The sequence below is a fragment of the Cervus elaphus genome, chromosome 19 (assembly GCF_910594005.1).
Source record: "Cervus elaphus chromosome 19, mCerEla1.1, whole genome shotgun sequence".
In the NCBI taxonomy this organism is placed as follows: domain Eukaryota; kingdom Metazoa; phylum Chordata; class Mammalia; order Artiodactyla; family Cervidae; genus Cervus; species Cervus elaphus.
In genome coordinates this window covers 52,930,190-52,947,674 of record NC_057833.1, presented here as the reverse complement: position 1 = coordinate 52,947,674, position 17,485 = coordinate 52,930,190, and positions in this window count along the sequence as shown.

Sequence of the window (17,485 nt, the reverse complement as noted above, 5' to 3'; positions counted from 1 at the left end):
CCTGGACCTCTCTCTAGAACTGTTCCCCCACCCCAGATCATCATTTGCAAGAAGTTCCTGGAATGGAGACTTTTAAAAATCTCCTCATGGTCCTTTATTTCCTCCCTACATGGTCTTGCTCTGATAAATTATGACCTTCTAATCTCACAAATTTATGCATAAATTATTTTAGTGATGATTGATGTTAAATCTCTCCTAGAGGTGATGACTGCACAAAACAATGTCTATAATGGTGAAAGATTTCAGCTTTGTGGCATGTCAGTAAGAAAGATAATTGTGAGCATCCAGAATCTTTTTCTTAGTCTCCCAATCTATGATCTTGAGAATAACAATAAACTTCTGAGGGATTTAGAATTGAAGAGATGCCAGGAGACAGCTTAATGATGTTCAAATTTTAAATAGGGAAAAAAGATTATATTTTGGCTTTCTAGTGTCCCTCTATTCTTCTTTTCATAACAACACTAATATTTCTTTTGAGAAATTACCTCTTCCCTGTGGGATACTAGAGGTACTTGATGTTCCCTGGCCATGGGGTGGGCATGTGACTCATTATAATCAAGCAGTTCCCAACCCCTGGATGAGCATCAGAAACACTGAATCTGTATGGATTTCATTCACCCTAATAGGGACATCTTGAAGAGGCCATTCACTTATTAATACTACCGAGACACTGAGAATGATTCTGTTTTTTTTTCCCCCCCAATCTTTTGAAATATCAGTAACCTCATATGTACACCCTTATGGCAGAAAGCAAAGAGGAACTAAAGAGCCTCTTGATGAAAGTGAAAGAGGAGAGTGAAAAAGCTGGTTTAAAACTCAACATTCAGAAAATCAAGATCATGACATCCAGTCCCATAGCCTCATGGCAAATAGATGGGGAAACAATAGAAACAGTGAGAGACTTTATTTTCTTGGGCTCCAAAATCACTGCAGATGGTGACGCCAGCCATGAAATTAGAAGACGCTTACTGCTTGGAAGAAAAGCTATGACCAACCCAGACAGCATGTTAAAAAACAGAGATGTTACTTTGCCAACAAAGATGCGTCTAGTCAAAGCTATGTTTTCCAGTAGTCATGTATGGATGTGAGAGTTGGACCATAAAGAAAGCTGAGTGCCAAAGAATTGATGTTTTTGAACTGTGGTGTTGGAGAAGACTCTTGAGAGTCCCTTGGACTGCAGGGAGATCCAACCAGTCCATCCTAAAGGAAATCAGTCCTGAATATTTATTGGAAGGGCTGATGCTGAAGCTCCAATACTTTGGCCACCTGATGCAAAGAACTGACTCCTTGGAAAAGACCCTGATTCAGGGAAAGATTGAAGGCAGGAGGAGAAGGAGATGGCAGAGGATGAGATGGTTGGATGGCATCACTGACTCAATGGACATGAATTTGAGCAAGCTCCGGGATTTGGTGATGGACAGGGAAACCTGGCATGCTGCAGTCCATGGGTTGCAAAGAGTTGGACACAACTGAACAACTGATCTGAGCTGAACCTGGATATTTCATCTTCTCTTTTCAGTCCTGTCAGTGAATTTATTTTAGTTGCGTAAGATAGGTGGAGTCAATTCCTATTGCTTGCAGCTAAAGAACTCTGAATGACACACATCAATTCTAAACTGGTGAATATGGTATTGATCCTGTAAGACTCTAGGGATATGGGCAATCATTAGTATTATCTTTCCAATTCCCCTGCTACTTATGTGATAGGATTGGCCTTACTAGTCTCTTTAGAAGGAATGGTCTCATGTGATTTTTTTCTTGTTGGTCAATAAAATGTGATTGGAAACAATATGAAGCATTTTAGGTGGAAACTTTAAAGAGGCTGTGTGCAATTTGCCATAGTTCTGGTGATCAGGGACGCTCCTGTCCAGATGAAGTCTGTTAGCATAAGGATCTGAGTGACTGTGGTGAGAAGAGGTTCTCTGTTGATCTACTTGAGACTTGCAGTATGAGGTATATAGAAACTTTTGTTATGTTAAGCTATTGAGATTGAGGGGTGGGGAGTGTTACTGACAGTACTACAAGAGTGACTTTAGAGGATGTAGAAAAGTGGGTAGTTTTCTGATTGCCAGCATGGAGTCATAAAGGACATTACATGTTGGATATTTTACTCTCTTGCTTTTTAAAATCAGAGTCATTAGATTAGAAATACAAGGAAACTGGAAAAGACTGCTATTTCTCTAACTTGAGTGATAATTAAATCTTACTAAGCAGCAAGAGATAAGTATTAGTCTCTCAGTCATGTCCAACTCTTTGTGACCCCATGGACTGTAGCCCACTTCCTTTGTCCTTGGAATTCCCCAGGCAAGAGTACTGGAGTGGGTTGCTATTCCATTTTCCAAGGGATCTTCCAACACAGGGATCAAATGCAGGTTTCCTACATTGCCATCTGAGCCACCAGTGAAGCCCAAGAGGAAAGAGGATAGACTCTAAATTATTTTTGTTTTAATGATATTTAAATATAAGTAAGGCTATATATCAAGATCATACAATATGAATCCAATAAAGCTACACAACCAGTATTATTTAAGTTCATTCCTTTGATTTCATGTGACAGTTGATATTGTTTCAAAGAGCTAAAATCACTGTTTAGCAATGTGAATGTGGGACTAACTTCCATGGATTTGATCTTCCAATCCTACCACATGCCATGCGATGATTCAGGTCACCCACGTCTTTTCTTTATTTGAAACACTGCAAAATCATCACTTATAGAGGACACAATGATGTCATTTGGCCTGCTTTTTGTGTGCATGCATCATTTCAGTATTAAGGCATCCTCTTTTTTTTTTTAAACTAACAATTAAAGTAATACTTCTTGATACCAATGTGAGGATAGATGCGGACCCAGAAACAGGAGTGTGGCAGTGTGGTCTTAAATTATAAAGAGTTCATTCAAATTATATTGAATATGTCTGTACTAATTAAATATTTTTCAAAATAAAAGAACATTAGAATACTCATATGGAACTTGAGGACCTCAGAGGATATATCTGTGGACTACCAGGGGCAGTATATACTAGTTTGAAAAACAGTGAACTTGACAGATCACCAGCCCAGGTGGGATGCATGAGACAAGTGCTCGGGCCTGGTGCACTGGGAAGACCCAGAGGAATCGGGTGGAGAGGGAGGTGGGAGGGGGGATCGGGATGGGGAATACGTGTAAATCTATGGCTGATTCATATCAATGTATGACAAAACCCACTGGAAAAAATAAATAAATAAATAAAGGAAAAAAAAAAAAAGAAAAAAAAATTTCAACAAGGCATCACATGTCTTACAATATTGGATATCCTTATAAATGGACACAATAATTAGCTTATTAAACCATAGCAAAAATTAGTTGGTTTCTTATTGATGGCTCACTGGTACCTCACCCTGGAGGGAGGCTTCTAGTGGCATGCTTTGGAGTTCTATCCTGAGATTTGTTTTGTTCTATCATTTCACCTAAGTAACAATTAAAAATGTAGAACATGTTACACAAATATCAATGATAAGCTGGAGATGAAAGCAAGTATGTTACATAAAGAAATATCCCAAACAACCTCGAAACTGTCTCCCTCTAAAGATTTGATTTTTATGTCATCAGATGTCTGTTCCACCTACCACCCCACCTGTTTGCAGTCATGTCCTGACCCCCTCTAGATCACTCCTCCTCATTTTTGTCACTGTTAAGTAGTACTGCTGTCTTTATTCTTGATGATTTCTTTATATACATAGATAATCCTTCCAATTGCCTGATTTTTCAGTTTCTCCACTTCCTCTCTTCCAATGACCTTGTCTTTCACCTTACCTCAGCCACCCTATAGGTTATAACTTAAACCTTGTGCTTGTCAATAACTGAAATCCCTTATGATATCAATGTCAAACTTTACACACCAACTACCTCTTCCTCTAAACTTTCTAGGTTATTTCTTTTAGTACCCCAATTCCAACAGTCCCTTGAACTCACCAAGACCAATAAAGTGTCTATCCTGTTTCCTTTTCCCTATCTTATCATTTTTGTCTTCACTTCCTTAGTTAGTCAGCTTGAATTTTATAATCAGTCATTAACTCCTTTCCTATACCTGTAGCCTCTACTTTCTCACTAAATTGTTCTCACTTGTCTTCAGTCCTAGTTAAAACCAATTTTATGCTTCTTGCATGCCCATACTTGTTTAGTTGATATGATTAAGGAAAAACACACAACCAAGCTGACTGTTCTCCATTTATATTCGTTTTCATTAATCTTAAGCAGGCCCTTAATGCTCCCTAACAATTATACTCCCACTCTGTTAACTCAGATAATTATTTCATTCCTTCTTTCTCTTTAAACTTCCAACACTTCTCCTTTCATCCTCACTTTTAGTTTATAATCTTTTCTTCCTCTTTTCCTAAGAAAACGAAGCAGCAATTAAAGAGCTTCTAAAAGCAACACTACTATCTACCTTAATGCATCAGTAACTATATACCTTGCTTTCTCCCCTGTTATTAATGAATAAATTCTGTGTACTTCTAGATAAGTTCATGTCCTCAACTTGTTTTCTCAGTCTTTTCCATTCTCTTCCACTCAAGGATATTCCCCAACTATTCTCCCTACTTTTCACGCACCGTGTATTTCTTCCTCCCAAATGGATTTTTCCTAATGGTAAACAAACATACTGTTTTCATTCTATCTCAAAAAAATCACCTTCTCTTGATCTCACTCTCTTTAAGCTCCATGCTACTTCTCTTCTTTTCTTTGCAGAAAACACCAGGAAAAAAGTGTTTATACACTTGATCTCCAATGCCTCTAGTCCCACTCTTTGCTGAATTTGCTCTAAATAAGCTTTTAGTCTTGCCACTCCATCACAACCACACCTGTCATTATCATCCATGACCGCAAGTCTTCATCTTATGGACTCAGCAGCATTTGACACAGCTGAGTACTTTGGCATGCAGAACACAATCTATCCGTTTTTCAACCATCTCATTGTTGTTTTTCATTCTTGTTTCCTGATTATTACCTTCTTCTTTATGTCAGAATGCCCTAGGGCTCAGTCTTTGCACCTCTTCCTTTTCTATCTATACTCATTTTACTTAATGGTTTCCTCCAAAAATCATGCTTTAAAATACCATTTAAACACTTGTGACTCACAGACTTCTCATATCCATAGCTTAGACCTTATTCCTGAATACCTGACTTAAATATACAGCTACCAACTAGCAGGGACCAAAATATTAACAGGTCCAAAATTAAGTCCTAATCTGCCTTTCCTTCAAAACTTTTTCATTTTTGAGCACTTAATGTCAACTACATTCTTTTAATTGTTCAGGCCTGAGACTATAACCTTTCATTATACTGTGCCTTTATATGCTAGCAGACTATCACTTACTTAGTGGTTCTTCATATTACTACATGTTAAAAAATTATTGATCAACTACTTATCTCAATATTTTAAGTAAGATAACTTTAGTTTATGGTATCTAGGATCAAGAAGATTATCTCCATATTTCTGGGAACTGTTCTTTAAGAGGGCTACAGGTATTTGGAAAATAACAGAAGTGACCAAGATATTAAAGGAAAGCAAATCCTTGTTTTATGAGGAATAGTTGGAGAATTTGAGGACATATTTAACTTAGAAAAGAAATTGAATATGAAGTGATATCTGTTATTAAATATTTCTAGAGTCCTTTGTGTGAAAGGGTGATTACCATACTTGAACTGTTAAAGATGAAGCAATGCTTTCTTCTGAGAATGGATCATCAGGAGAACATGTTACTACAACACTTAGGCCATTTATCTTCCCAAGGTATCATTTATGTATTTATAACAAAAAAAGGAAGGGAACAATATCTTAAGATGTTTTACAGTTTTAGTACCTTGCTTTATGTCCTGAGGATTTTTATACGACTGTTACTGGCAATAACTCTACTAGGTATAGAGGAAGCTCATCATTCACTGTCCTAAAAGAAAATGTTTACTCTATGTTATCACAGCTTCCCTGGTGGCTCAGTTGGTAAAGAATCTGCCTGCAATGCAGGAGACCTGGGTTCTATCCCTGGGCTGAGAAGATCCCCAGGTGAAGGGAGTGGCAACCAACTCCAGCATTCTTGCCTAGAGAATTCCATGGACTGAGGAGCCTGGCAGGCCATAGTCCATGGGGTCACAAAGAGTCAGACCTAGTTGCATGACTAACACTTTCACTTGCATCACATTTCACATGAGAAAGAGATGAGCAGGCACCTTATGGATAGAGAAACAGTGACAGGATCACGACCATGGACCTAGACTCGACATGAAACTTTTCTGTCTAATCCTCTTTAAACAGGGGCTTCTCTTCTGCTCAAATGTGCAAAAGTTTAAGGAAAGAGATATTTCCTTCAAGGGTTAAAAACAAATGGGTGTCAATGTGATGTCTTCATTTATAGTTTCGAAACTTCTACTTATTCTTATAAACATAACCTATTATTTTAATTTTTGACCTGACAAGAAGATTAAAGTCTTTCCCTGCACTTCAGCTGAGAATTCCTAAGAAAGCTTCTTTTAGGACCAATAGGTGAAAGTTGCAGCATGACTGATTTTGGCTTCCAGTAAAAGCAATCTTACTATTTCCATGATGTATTGCTTCTAAAGAGGTGATTCTCAATGTTGGCTACTTTTGAAATCACTTGGGAAATATTAATAAATTCTGATTTCTAGGTCCCATCCCCAGAGATTCTGCTTTAGTTGAACTGTTCTATAGTTTCAGCATGGAGATTTTTAAAAACTCCAGTGGATGTTCCATTGTGCAGCCAAGGTTGAAAACCTCTTCTCCAGAGGCATTTTACCCTTTACCATCACAGGGGTTAGCTAAGTGTAGGATATTGGGAAGGGGAGGGTAGCGTTTCAGATATATACTGGAAGTTCACTTGGAACAAATATTGCTGATATAATTTAAATAATAAAGAGTTTATTGCAGAAGATGACCTTTTATATCTTTCCCAACCTTAAGATTCTATTATTTTATATCACCACACTACAATGCACATATATGGAATCAAAGAAACATATTTGTTGTTTTTGTTCAGTCACCCAGTAGTGTCCAGCTCTTTGCAACCTCTGGAACTGCAGCATGCCAGGACTCAGAAATACATACAAGGACACAAATTCCACGGAGATACATAAATGAGGATGATTTTTCTGGTATAGCTGTGTTGCTGCCTCTATGGGTGGGTGAGCTATTCTTTTATTCTGACTGCTTTTCAGTGTTCATGACACAGTTTTATTAGATTACATTATGCACAGCATCACTGAGTGAAAGAGATGTTATTAGCCTGCTAGAAGAAGCTTCTTAACCAGCTGTGAGGGCTCGTGAATATACATTATAATGTTAATAGTGCATATGAATATGTGTGAGTAGGAGGTAGGGGACAGAAATTTAAACCGAATTAAAAATGTGAGAGACTGCAGCACATGGGAAATAAATGCTCATTGCCATGAGTCTCAATTATTTTTCATTATTTTCAAGGTCAAGCTGGCAATTTTTCACAACTTCTACCCACAAATGCCCTTCTCGATTGATTAACTCTTACAGCTAGAAGCTCTCCTTATGCCCAGGAGGCAAGCCTGCTTTTTTATTGTATTAAAAAATCTAAATGCCAAAGCAAAAAGAATACCAGGCTTCTGTTTATTTTTATCTGAATATCAAAATACCATGCAAACTCTAAAGCAATTAATTCAGTATTAATCCAGGATTCTAAAAGAAGTTTAAATGATTTAAAAAATAATATGCTGAGAAAATTGTTATTCTTACTGAGAATCCGAATAAAGCCTATTATAACCCTGCTAGGTAGGAATCTTCTAAATCTTCCTTCCCACCTGATAAAGTGTGCTCCCTGGTGTGGCAAAAGAAAATCTTTCCTTCACCATACCTTCACCACATTTCTGTTGTGGAATAATGAATATCTTTTCTTCACCATACCTTCACCGTGTTTCTGTTGTGGAATAATGAATATGTTACGTTCACTTATAACTGTGTAGGACTTTTCCTTATTAATATTTTTGTCCTAAAAAATCAACCCTAGCCCAAAGAATCAGGGTAAATGTTCTTAATTTTGCATGTAGAGACGGTAAGAAGTTCCCAGTGATTCTTAATTGTCATAGTGATAAACAAAGAGAAGGACATATGTGAAGCTTGGTAGAAGCAGGGAATGTGAAGGTGGGAGATGGGAACTATTAGTAGGAGAATTCTCTCTTCAATTACCAAAGGAGTGGGGTGAGACTGAGAAGTCACAGAGGGTCCTGATGTTGTTATCTATTATTATCTTGAAGATAATCCCGTGGAGAAGGGAATGCAACCCAATCCAGTATTCTTGTCTGGAGAATTCCATGGACCGAGGAGCCTGGTGGGCTACAGCCCATGGGGTCACAGAGTCGGACACAACTGAGTGACTAATGCTGACTAATGCTTTGAAGATGATAGGAGGAAGACAAGGATGTTCTTATTTAATGGCTTCCATTTCCTCAGAGAAGGGAAAAATTGGACAGTTGGGGAAAGTACAAAGGTTATGAAATAGTTGGTATAGCCCCTCCATTTTCACTTTCCCCCTCTAGTTTCTTCTTTTCCTTTACTACGAAATTTCTTAAAATACTAATTTATGATTAAGTATCAATTCTTGCTCTTATTCCATTAGCTCCTTAAATCCTTAGGAGTTGGAAAAAGATGACCCACTGAGGGAGGTGAAAGAGACCTCAACAAAGTAGAAGGAAAGTCAACATCGAACTGCGTTGACAAAGCTGAACACAGGAAAAGATTGTGGGAGAGTGAAAAGAAACCCTCTCTATTCGTTCACCCCTCTTCACTGTGGAAATAGAAAGAAATAATGGTCTAGTCTTTTAGTGTAATCACAAGGCTCTGCTCAGCAAAAACGAGACCTGGAGCTCACTGTGGCTCAGATCATGGACTCCTTATTGCCAAATTCAGACTAAAATTGAAGAAAGTAGGGAAAACCACTAGACCATTCAGCTATGGCCTAAATCAAATCCCTTATGATTATACAGTGGAAGTGACAAATAGATTCAAGGGATTAGATCTGATAGAGAGCCTGAAGAACTATGGGCAGAGGTTCGTGACACAAATAGATTCAAGGGATTAGATCTGATAGAGAGCCTGAAGAACTATGGACAGAGGTTCGTGACATTGTATAAGAGGCAGTGATCAAGACCATCCCCAAGAAAAAGAAATGCAAGAAGGCAAAATGGTTGTCTGAGGAGGCCTTACAAATAGCTGAGAAAAGAAGAGAAGCTAAAGGCAAAGGAGAAAAGGAAAGATACACCCATTTGAATGCAGAGTTCCAAAGAATAGTAAGGAGAGATAAGAAAGCCTTCCTCATTGATCAATGAAAAGAAATAGAGGAAAACAATAGAATGGGAAGACTAGAGAGCTCTTCAAGAAAATTAGAGAAGCCAAGGGAACATTTCATGCAAAGATGGGCACAGTAAAGGACAGAAATGGTATGGACCTAACAGAAGCAGAAGATATTAAGAAGAGGTGGCAAGAAGAACTATACAAAAAAGATCTTCATGACGCAGATAATCACGATGGTGTGATCACTCACCTAGAGCCAGACATGCTGGAATGTGAAGTCAAGTGGGCCTTAGGAAGCATAACTAAGTACAAAGCTAGTGGAGGTGATGGAATTCCAGTTGAGCGCTATCAAATCCTAAAGATGATGCTGTGAAAGTGGTACACTCAATATGTCAGCAAATTTGGAAAACTCAGCAGTGGCCATGGGACTGGAAAGGTCAGTTTTCATTCCAATCCCAAAGAAAAGCATGCCAAAAATGTTCAAACCCCGCACAATTGCACTTGTAAACTCACACACTAGCAAAGTAATGCCCCAGATTCTCCAAGCCAGGCTTCAACAGTATGTGAACCAGGAACTTCCAGATGTTCAAGTTGGATTTAGAAAAGGCAGAGAAACCAGAGATCAAATTGCCAGCATCCATTGGATCATCAAAAAAGCACGACAGTTCCAGAAAAACATCTGTTTTATTGACTATGCCAAACCTTTTGACTATGTGGATCACAGCAAACTGTGGAAAATTCTTCAAGAGATGGGAATACCAGACCACCTGACCTGCCTCCTGAGAAATCTGTATGCAGGTCAGGAAGCAGAAGTTAGAACTGTACACATAATAACAGACTGGTTCCAAATCAGGAAAGGAGTATGTCAAGGCTGTATATTGTCACCCCACTTATTTAACTTATATGCAGAGTACATCATGTGCAGTGCCAGGTTGGATGAAGCGCAAGCTGGAATCAAGATTGCTGGGAGAAATATCAATAACCTCAGATATGCAGATGACACCACCCTTATGGCAGAAAGTGAAGAATAACTAAAGAGCCTCTTGATGAAGGTGAAAGAGGAGAGTGAAAAACTCTCATTAAAACTTAATGAGCTTAAGACTCAACATTCAGAAAATTAAGATCATGGCATCTAGTCCCATCACTTCATGGCAAATAGATGGGGAAATAATGGAAAGAGTGAGAGACTCTACTTTTTTGGGCTCCATAATCACTGCAGATGGTGACTGCAGCCATGAAATTAAAAGATGCTTGATCCTTGCAAGAAAAGCTATGACCAACCTAGACAGCATATTAAAAAGCAGAGACATTACTTTGCCAAAAAAGGTCTATCTAGTTAAAGCTATGGTTTTTCCAGTAGTCATGTATGGATGTGAGAGTTGGACCATAAAGAAAGCTGAGTGCCAAAGAATTGATGCTTCTGAACTGTGGTGTTGGAGAAGACTCTTGAGAGTCCCTTGGACTGATGGGAGATCCAACCAGTCAACCTAAAGGAAATCAGTCCTGAATATTCATTGGAAGGAGTGATGTTGAAGCCAAAACTTCAATATTTTGGCCACTTGTTGCAAAGAACTGACTTGTTTGAGAAGATCCTGATGCTGGGAAAGATTGAAGGCAGGAGGAGAAGGGGACAACAGAGGATGAGATGGATGGATGGCATCACCGACTCGATGGACATGAGTTTGAGTAAGCTCCGGGAGTTGGTGTTGGACAGGGAAGCCTGGCAGGCTGCTGTCCATGGGGTCACAAGGAGTCGGACACGACTGAGCGACTGAACTGAACTGAACAGGGCTTTGCTTATACCATTCACATTATTCTCAAAATTTTTTTTATAAGTAATCATTTGCATGTCTGTCACCTTCCATACTCAATTATTTTAAGTGATTTAAGGCAGTATTACTCTCTCTTTATCATCTTTTGTCCTCCATAATATCTAGCATTCTACACAGTGTAAAATAGGCATGTAATGCATACTTGTTAAATAAGTGAAACCTTTTATCTAGTTTGTGGCTTAATTATATTTTCAAAAAATTCAGGCCTGAAATACCAGCATGGAGCATGAATATCTTATACTGGTATTCATTTTTTCAGCATATCTGAACACCTCCCATGCACCAGACACCACTATAATGCCAAGGATATAACCTTGAACAAAATAGGCAATTGATGTTTGTAAACCATTTTACAGATTATAAAGCTGACTGATATCTATTCTTGGTATTTTTCCTCTTTTCTCATTCTATACTATCAAAGGCCAAAGGCTTCAGTAGGCCTGCTATACATAAGGGAATTTAGGCTCCTTTTTCATTCTCTGCTTTGCTTCTCACATCCTTCAGAACATATGCTTTTGTAGCTACTACCCTTGATTCCTTTAGCCTCCTTCCTTTCTTGGACTGTGCAAATCTCTATAATAGTTGATGAATTATAAATATGATAACCACATTTTAAGATTTATAAATCAGGGCACATATTCTTAGAAAAGGTTTATTTTTTCTTATTGGTAAACAACTTTACATCAAAAGTGTTACAGTGGAGTAAAACTTTAAATCACACTTGATTATACATATAATGTATAACTTTCATTTAAAAAGTATATAATTACATGAAGAGAAATTTAAAAATTCAGCCAAGACATATATTAGTTAATTCAATATTTGCATTGTCATTTTCATCATCTGCTGTTGAAATGATGACACATTATTCCCCATATTCTTGTTTAAAGAATTTGGTTTGCTTAATAATTGCTTATTCTTCCCAGTTTTTTTTTCCCAGAATTTCTTGGCAAGTCTCTGAGTACTTCATGTGGATTATGGGGAAAGATTTTATAATAGCCAGTGACTGCCAATGGTTATTCCAATTTCCAAAAGTTGTTAATAAAAAAACACTAAACAATAGCAAAGAGTAAGCAAGTTAACAATAACAGCAACAACTTTTCTCCATCCAGAGTTTGGACAAAGAGAGAATGAGTTTATACATTCTTTTTTTTTTTTTTCTGTTTGGAGGAATGTTTCCTTGTTGAAAATCTTTAAAGGTATTCAGCCAGCTTTGATCTATAGATCCATTTTCCTTTGCTGTATTTCACTAGCAAGTTCTCATTGAGGTGTGACTGTAGGACACAGTGTTCATTAACAAGATAAAATGACTAAGTTAAATGTCTGTTTTCAATATTTACCATTCTGCCCCCACCCCCAGCCAAACTCAGTCAAGCTTATAGTTTCTACAAAGATTTCCTTTCTAAAGGATTAGTTAATTATTAACCTATAAATACCCATCTGCCTGCTTCCCAAGGTCCAAATCACAACTAACAGCATTTTAGTAGTTTTCATGTTAAGATCTTTTCATTTTGCAGTAAAATTAAATTTTTTCTTACAATTCTTTTATGATTGCCAATATTCACATGAAACTTCTGGTGCTGAAAAAAAACTAACCTGTATCGAATGTTTCCTATTGTACCAGGCAGTGTGCTGAATACCAACTTGCATTCTCTCACTCAGTCTTTACAACCATCCTGTGAGGTTGGTACTTTTATCTTCCTTTTCTAGGTAAGAAAATTGAAACATAGTTAAATAACTTGTCCCAAGTCATCTGCTGAATAAGTAGCAGACTCAGCTCTGTCTGCAGAGTTCCTGCTCTTAAAAATATATTATTGTGTATCTTTCTCCTCCCCAGGTTTTGCCATTCAAATTAAAAAATGGCATCATGAAAAACAGTGGTATTTGTTGAGTAACTGGAAGGTTTTTGAAGTGGTTTTAATGGTTTGTGAGAACTAAAGCATAAAATATTTTAAATAGAAGCTGCCGGAAAATCCAAGAAATTTGGTCTCTTTAATTAAAACACATTAGACCAACATAGACTCACTTGAAAAACTATGCAAAACAAAGTAATATTTGCATTAAATGAAGGATTATGGCTGAAGACAATAGAGAGTAGGAATAATGGGAAGGAAGGAAATAAAATTTGTTTTTCTAACTGAGTGGAGCTAGAAGGAGCCATAAATCACTTTGGATGTTACTCAAAAAATACTTGTAAAGTTCCTCTGCTTGGCAAAGGTTAAGAGAACAGAAATGTTTTGTCAGCCCAAGCTAGCCAAGGAACTGATTGAAAGGGAAAGCTTATCCTGCAGGGCCAGAGAGGACCCACTTAAACCGTTTTCTCTGGTCTTAGAGTCTGCAGTTGGGCAGACAAAAGTCTCTCATCCGTCTCCTACTCTCATAACTCCCTTTGGGAACTTTTGTTTAGGGTAAAGCTAAGTCATGCTGGCATCCTGGCTTATTCTCTAAAATTCTAGTGTGCCAATTTTTGGCTAATAACTCATATGGATATTAACAAAAATCTTAACCTTTGTTAGCCTTTACAAAAAATTAAGTATTGGCATTATTAAATTTTGTGATTGCTTTCACAAAAATAAATGCATAGTTCTACTTAAATCAGTCCAAGTATCATAAGTCAAGGTGAACCACAAAGACCTGTATAGCACAAGGAACTCTGCTCAATGTGACCGCCTGGATGGGAGGGGAGTTTGGGGGAGAATGGATACACATATATGTATAACTAAGTCCCTTTGCTGTCACCTGAAACTATCACAACATTGTTAATTGGATATACCCCCAATTCAAAATAAAAAGTTTAAGGAAAAAAAAGCTTTGGGGAACAAGAGAGGCCAGTTATAAAAGAACTGTTTCACTTTTCTCCATAGTCCAAACTCAGGAAAGACTCAACAAATTATAGTTTTTATCATCTACATTAGGGTCAGAGCATCTATGGTTTGTGGTCTGAAGCTTTTTCCTCTGTTCAATTTGTATAACAAATTCCAAGGGTACACATCTCTATTCAATCTGCAGTGGCAAAAATCCAACCTATTTTTGAGTTTTAAATATTCTTTAAAAATTTGGTAGTTTCCTATTAAATTATAATTCTGTAGGTCCGTCTATATTTTTTTTTCTTTAAGCTTCCCTGTGCTTATTTTCTCATTTCCCCCTCAAATAAAAATAGCATAGTACAAAGTTATAATTTTAATTTGATGATATAATTGAATGGAGGTTTGTGTTACTATTTCTTAAATTTCAAAATCAAACATGTGAATTACTGTCTCTTCCAATCTTACAGTTCTATGAAAACTTTTATATTTTCTTCCTCCAAACTGAAATTATATGTTTCACCTTGTCAGGTTTTTTCTGCTCTGTTTAGTTGATTATGCTTACCAATTCTTATCATTTTAAAACTCTCTGAATTTTTTTAACATCTAAACAGAAAAAAGTTAATGTAGTCAGTATGTGATATCACTTTACAAAAAGGCATATTGTAATACAGGTTCTCCACAGGGACCTAAGCTTGTAATGAGGGAATAAATTGGTGCAACCTTATAAAAATGAAATGTAGAACTTAGTATATTATTTTGACATTCCTGTCAGAAGAATTAACATCAAGCAAAATTTTAATATATAAAGCATACTTATGAAAAAAATCTCGAACTTTGCCATTATTATTTATAGTAGTATAAAATTAGAAATAAATACATAAGAATGTAGAAATGATTAATTACAGTGTATTCATATGACTAAATACACATTGCCATTCAAAATAGTTATTTAATGAAATGCAGAATGCAAAATGTCTGTTTCACAACAAGATGTTTAATTTAAAAAAACCAAAAATCAAAATGGTACATACTGGACATTTCCAATTTGTTTAAAAATGTCCTGAAAAGGACTAGAAATAACTGTCTATATTTTCTAAAGTTTCTATAATAAGCACACCTTACTTTTATAATCAGATATACATGCACATGTATATAAATATAAACAGTAATAAAAAAACGTGCTCTCCAGGGACTTTAACGTGTAGATACTTTTTAGGATTCCTGTGTTGCATCTGTAGGTTGCAGCTCAACTCTGTTGGCCAGTACCTACATGGATATCCTTTTAATCACCTTTTCAATGAGGCTTTTTAGTATTTAGGAAGAGAATGCAGTGAACCTTGACTAAATAAATCATATAAAGACAGAATTCTGGATTGGAAAGAACCTTAAAGATCATCTAGTCCAACTCCTCTTCCTCTCCTTCAATTTTAGCAACAGTAAATTCACAGATGCAGGTGACTTTTATATTAATAATAATGGGAAAATAAATTCAACTTTAAAGTAAGTTTCTATAAACTATTTCACTAAAGCAAAAGAATAAGGAAAGTAACAATATATTTGTATAGTGGTTTGCATTCTACAATCACTTTTACATGCATAATCCCATTTATTCCTTATAGTAACCTATATATGAATAAAGGAAAAACTGCAGGTTGGAGGCTGAAAGGATTTGTTAGTGCCTTGGTTAGAAAACTTTATCCTGTCTGGGAATTCCCTGGTGACCCAGTGGTTAGGACTCCTCTTCCACTTCAAGGGGCAGGGGTTCAAATATTTCACAAGCCACATCATGCAGCAAAGAAAAGAGAAAAGGGAAGAGAAAAAAAAGAAAACTTAGTCCTGTCTCAAGACCAAATCCCTTTCTCTTACCACATCCCAAAGCCATGGATGGATATGTGAAAATCTATTTTTAAAGATGCACAGAGAGTTGATTTTAATTACGTTTAATGGCAAATATTTGCATTTTACCATAGAAGGCACAAGTTCTGTTTGTAATTCTGTCATTGATTGTGTGCTGAGCCATGCTTTGTTTTGGGTCTATCCTAATGACCCCTGTCTGTTTATCTAAAACCCACAAGAGCTATGACATTATTTAATTAACCCTGTGGTTTCTCCCTTTGTGGGCTTCCAGTAAGCCAAATAAGGGATTTTACTACTTACAGCTGTTTCCTGCCATATGACAGAAAGCTGACAATTATCAATCAGTACCCCTCCTGAAGGATGTATAATAATGTCAGAAAAAAGTCAGACAAAGATTTAGGAAGGAAAGATAATTCCTAATCCTTTTGAAAGTCCTGCCAGAAAGGCTATAGGTGGAACCTGTTTTTCAACTGTGTTCTCTTAATGAAATTCAAACTCCTAGACTGCCAAACACTAAAGGATGGTGCTATAACTTGATGGAGGAGTCAAAAAAGAGTGATAAGTTAGTTTGCTCAGTTCAAAAGCCACTATCTAAAGTAAGCAGATTGGTTGCACTTGCTAATGTAAATAATTGCCACCTGGCCTTATGGCAAGTCTTACATCAACACCCTCCCTCTATCCAAATTCCTCTTCCAGCTGTTATGATATTTCTGAGACTTCAGCCTCTCTGAACAATGTCTGATTAGTTAGCCAATAGCTGATTTTCTTCTATTAGTGGAAATACTTCTATTTCTTTTGGTGGAAATACTCCCCTGGGACTCAATACATTTCAAATTATACTGAGATTTCTTGTGATAAGATCTCCTATTAGCTTGCCATCCCAAATACTCTTTGCTATTAGTTTTCACTCCCCTCAACTCTCCAATGTCTTTTTAGGTCTAGTATTCAAACCCCTTAGCATATGTTCTTCCTTCCTTCTACTCTGTTTTATCCTAATATTTATATTCTATAATAATTTTCTGATATCAAATATCTATATTATGGGATTTCTTTTTCTAAAGAAAGCTAATAGTATGAGGAAAGAGCTTTGAGATATGATTTATAGGAGTCCAAAGTTCTGTTTCACAGCTTACTGAATATATGGATATTGGACATACTACTTAACCCTTCTTTGCTTTCATTTTCTTTTATAAAACAAAGTTATCAACAGCTACCATACATGACTGTTGTGAGAATTAAATAAAAAACTAAAGGTAAAATTGTTTACACAGTCCCAGGTTGTAGCAGATGCTTTCTTCAAAGAACCCTGAATTTGATTGTCATATTATTATTTTTTTTTTGATTGTCATATTATTATGGGCTGAACTGTGACCTTCCTACCTGCAAAGTCTTATGTTGAAGCCTAACACCCTATATCTCAGAATGTGACTGTATTTGGAGATAGGACCTTTAGGAGGTTAAGTTAACATGAGGTCATTAGGGTGGTCCTTAATCCAGTCTGACTGGTGTCCTTATAGAAGACAATTTAGACACACAGACACTAGGGGAGCACATCACAGAGGAAAGGCAATGTGAGGCTACAGTAAGAAGTAAGTAATACACAAGCCAAGGACAGAGACCTCGGCGAAACCAACCAGAAGAAAGCAACTCTGCTGATACTTTGATCTTGGACTTCTGGTCT